This window comes from Physeter macrocephalus, chromosome 1 (genome assembly GCF_002837175.3).
Source record: "Physeter macrocephalus isolate SW-GA chromosome 1, ASM283717v5, whole genome shotgun sequence".
Lineage (NCBI taxonomy): Eukaryota > Metazoa > Chordata > Mammalia > Artiodactyla > Physeteridae > Physeter > Physeter macrocephalus.
In genome coordinates this window covers 88,022,022-88,026,684 of record NC_041214.2, presented here as the reverse complement: position 1 = coordinate 88,026,684, position 4,663 = coordinate 88,022,022, and the positions used below count along the sequence as shown (strand labels likewise).

The 4,663-nt window shown below is 50.9% G+C and overlaps 1 protein-coding gene across 1 annotated transcript in view; it reads left to right on the top strand.

Annotated features, from left to right (window-relative positions):
* The first annotated feature begins 388 nt into the window (after positions 1-388).
* NRROS (negative regulator of reactive oxygen species) overlaps positions 389-4,663 on the top strand; it is a 26,273-nt gene continuing 21,998 nt past the window's right edge. Inside the window, exon 1 of the mRNA XM_007115308.1 lies at positions 389-473. The gene's annotated coding sequence lies outside the window, so the exon portion shown is untranslated. The remainder of the gene's footprint in view (positions 474-4,663) is intronic.

Sequence of the window (4,663 nt, the reverse complement as noted above, 5' to 3'; positions counted from 1 at the left end):
CCTAGCTTGACCCTTGGACATAACCTTGAAGAAGAGTTTCTGGGTCAGCAGAGCTCGTAGGCAGGGCCCCCAGTTCCCAACCCCCTCAAAATCTCGAAGGCCAGAAGCCCTGGGGAGCCTTGGTTAGCACTGCTGGGAGACCATTAAAATATATGACCTCCTTGGCGACTAATCCAGTAGGTAGTCCCGGGGCCACTGCCTCCCGCCTCCTGCCAGCCCTCTCCCATCCCCCCTGCCACCCACCCGCGGCGGCAGTTCCCTGTAAGATGCCTGCTCTCTGTGAGTGCTGAGTCGCTGAGCTGCTCGTTCTCCATGTGACTTCAGTTTCCGTCAGTTCCTTCCGCAAGTGCTAAAATAATCTGATGCCCCAGAGAGAGCAGGCAGTTCAACCCCGCGCTCGGCTGCTGTCGAGGAGGAGGCCAGAGCCCCGGGAGAGGATGCGCCCCGCGGAGCCGCCTGGGCCTGCGGGAGCCGTGAGTATTTCCTGAGGGGCAGCCGCGGTCCCTCCAGAGGCGGGCGGCTCGGAAGAGTGGGGAGGCAGGAGGTCAGCGTCCGCGGCCCACAGCTCGGGGGAAGTTGTGGCTTGCTGCATCCAAGCTCCACCAGTTCTGTTTGGGGGCTACAGCTCTGGGTGGAGGTGGAAATACCTCCCTCTGGGAGACTTAGAGGTGGCGTGGTGTAGTGGAAACAGTGAGGGCTGCAGAGTCAGACCTGGGTTTGATTCCTGGCTCTGTGGGGGGCAATTCCTGAGCCTCAGTTTCTTCGTCTGCGAAACGGGAACAGTAATGCTCCCTCCCTGACCTGGATGGCTGGATGTAGTGAGACTGCCCTGTGAACACTCAGCCTGCCTTTCCTGCCCAACAACGTGGATTGAGAACCACGATTTCATAGACGAAGACCCTGAAACTCATGAACAACAACATATTTATGGATATCTTCCATGTGCAGGCAAGTTGGAGTTCAAGGTGTTGGCTGGGGCTAGAGCTGTGAAGAAGACAGACAAAGCCCGTTCCCCACAGGGTGTGTGTCCTTGGGAGATTTCCTAGGTTCTGTTACTTGAACCCACAGCCTGGAGACTAGACTCCAGGCCTCTGATCCCCTTGTACAGTGTTCTTCTGTAGCCCACGCAGCTTCTCCATGTGGGCTGGATTCTGGAGGATTCAACATATATCCCCCTGCCCTCAGGAGCTGACAGAAGTAAGGAGCCACCGAGCGGGCTGTGTGCTGCCCTCAGAATGGGCTGCCAGCTCACTGCATCCCTGAGGGGAGGTGACCACGTGTCCAACGGTGGCTGGGACTCCAGGAGGCTGAGGCAAGGTCCTAGGAATTGAGCCCCTGGATAGGGCTGGTCCAGGGTGCTGCACTTACAGGGGGGAGTGAAAGGACCCCACGGGAGGTTTCTTCCATGACGGGAACAGCCTATTAGGAGTCTGGACAGCAGAATCATTCAGTTTGTAGAGTTGGCCTTCTGAGGTCACCTGTGTCCCCTTCACCTACTGGCTGTGCTGCACAGACTATTTCTGTGGAGGTTGATGGTTTACTGGGTTTTATAGCCCTGAGACTTATTTATTTTCCTCACATACCACATAGGTTTGTACATGTATGTCTGAGAGTTCCTAGAGGGGCTTATAGAATCATGGGCCCCGGGGGGATGGGTAACCTCAACTCCCGTGTTTAGGTTCAACAAAAATCAAAACCTCTTGCACAAAGAGGGTGATCTCATCTAATGGGTGCCCTCATGGGAACTTCATGAAAACCCATGTGAACCTGATCCCATAGAGTCCTTAAACCCATCATCCAAGGACAGGAGGCTCCCAAACAGAGAGCAGGCTCCTGGTAATTGTCCCGGGGCCTGTGTTAGGGATACATTGACCTGTCTGTCTCTAGTCTTTTTGATTCTTTCGAAAGAGTGATGCTAGTACTGATTGTAATTTGTGTTCTGGCTGTGGTGTGCATCCACATCACAAAGTGTGAGCTAGATTCTTGGATGGAACACTAGGTGTACCTCACATCATGCTCAGATCCACACTGTAAACACATACATTAGGGGAGGGTGGGCTTTCACCCATGACTGAAAAACATTATCTTTCTTAGGACATGCATGTATGGTCAGGGATGCTCACTGGTGTATCTGCACATTAGTGACAAATATTTTTCCTTGTTATACTCATTTCAAATTATTCTTCTCAACCTCATCATCAAACGAATGTTATGTGTTCAATATGTGGGGGGTTCTGGGCTAGGTTAGATGATGATCTCTGAAAGCTCAGAGAGCTGAGGAGAGGAAAAGAGGACACTGATCTTATCAAGCCTCACAAGCAACTGTCAACTTGAGTTTAGGGGTCGTATAGTTGCACATGACAAAAACCTCACTGAGCTTGGTTTCAGGAGAAAAAAAAAAAAGAGGATTTATTGTTTCAAATGACCAAAAAGTCTATGGGGAATAGCTTCAGGCATGGCTGGATCTGGGTGCTCAAACATTGCCAGGCATCCATCTATCTCCATTCCTCACCTTTGCTTTCCTTTGGGTAGGCTTCATTATCAGGCAGATCCTAAAGTTGTTGACAAAGATGGCTGCCTGCAGCTCTAAGCTTAATTCCCACCAGTTTGGCATCTGAAGCAGGAAGAGAAAGCCTCTTTTCTAATAGTCCCAGCAAAAAGTTTAGATTGATTCTCATGGGCTTGGCATCTGTGCTATACCTGTTATAAACCAATCACTGTGGTTAAGGAATTAGGAGGCTCTGATGGGCCCAGCCTTGATCACAGTGCTCATCTTGGAGCCATGAGTTGAGGCCAGACCCAAAAGAACACAGACTTTTTAAGAAAGGAAGGGGGTTGGTTGCACAACAGTGTAAATATACTTAACACTAATGATTTCTACACTTAAAAATGGTTAAGGTGGTAAATTTTATGTTAGTGTATTTTACCACAAATAAAACATTTTTTAAAATAAAAGGAAGAGAGAAAAGAAAGGAAGGGGTGGTTTCCTCAAAGGGGAATTGAGGAGCTGTTACCAGAAGGAGAAATGAATGTGGGTAGGCAAAACCAACTGATTTCCAGAGTGCATGGAGTCAGCGGCTGAGACCAAACCACACGTGTCTTCTCATTTTGATGCGTGAGTGATTTCAGGCTGAAGAAAGGGCATAAAAGAGGAAGTAGAACCCTATAGTGGTTCTCACTAGAGAGGTGGGCATGAGGAGCAGGGCTGGTGCCAGTGACGGCTAAACGTGGCCACAAAACCCTGTGAAGGGGCTTCCCTGGTGGCTCAGTGGTTGCGAGTCCGCCTGCCGATTCAGGGGACGCGGGTTCGTGCCCCGGTCCGGGAAGATCCCACATGCCGCGGAGCGGCTGGGCCCGTGAGCCATGGCCGCTGAGCCTGCGCGTCCGGAGCCTGTGCTCTGCAACGGGAGAGGCCACAACAGTGAGAGGCCCGCGTACCGCAAAAAAAAAAAAAAAAACCGTGTGAGGACACAGGGACTCCCCACCTCCAACCTCAGCCCACAAGGTCACCTTGCTCAAGTGATGTGCTGTGTGCCCCAAGAAACTTTTTGTTGGCCCCTCCAAGAAAGAAAAGAATCGGGAGGGGATTTTTCTTCACAAGGTAGCACTTGGGGCTCTCTGTCTTTCCACCGTGGCTCTCTTAAGCAGGACCTAAGTGTCTGAGGCAACCCAGCACCCACAATGCTCCTCAGGGGCTCATCTTGGGGTGCACATCATACTCCCCAATAACTTCATATCATTCTATTTTAGGTGCCAGGCTGGACACTGGCTCCTCCTGATCGTCTCTATTTTTGCTCCTTGTTAGGCCCAGCCATGATCCCTCAGGTCTCTCCTGCCTTTCCAGTGTCTCCCCTCAGTGGTCCCACCAAAGGGAAAGGCTGAGCTCTCTTCCTCAGCCTGCAGGGTCTGTGGCAAATGGGTCTTTCCATGCCTGGCCCTGGGCCACCTCCTTCACGCTCAGACATGTTCATGGTCTCCCTATCACTGCCCAGCCTGACACCCTGAGACTTCCTCGTGGGACTCTCCCGATGGCCTTTTTCTTTTTCTAGGTTCTTGTGCCCTTCCTCGGGTCCCTAAACTGAAGTTTCCATTTTCACTAATGTTACTGTCTTCTTATTTCCTTCTAAATCCCCAGTTTTTTCTAGGCTTTCTAGCTCTTTTTACAGAACCTCCAAAGGCCCTCATCTTTGTCATAGGTACACCCCATGGCATTGACGGGGTACCTCATCCCCAGAGAAGACCATAGCCCTCTGAACACTCACGGGTGCTATTCAGGATATCAAACACCACATGGAACGGGCACTGACCAAACAGAATGGACATTGTCCTTAGAAGCAGGGTCCTGGGGGCCCCTGCTGGGTCAGATGTTACCTCCTTGGTTGCTGGATCATGGGGGAGAGGGAACTGGAGTTACAAGAGAGGGGCCAGGCAGCTGGGGTGGGGCTCATGGGATACCTGTTTATCAACAAATACTTACCTGTGCAACCCAGCTGAACATTCACCCAACATATATTCCTCCCATACAGGTGCACATCCAGCACCTCCTACCTGGGCCAGAACTCAGCTCTGGTTTTGGCTTCACTTTCTATAAGCCATGAGACTTAAGATATTCACTTTGGCCTTTTTTTTTTTTTTTTTTTTTTTTTTTTTTTTTTGCAGTACG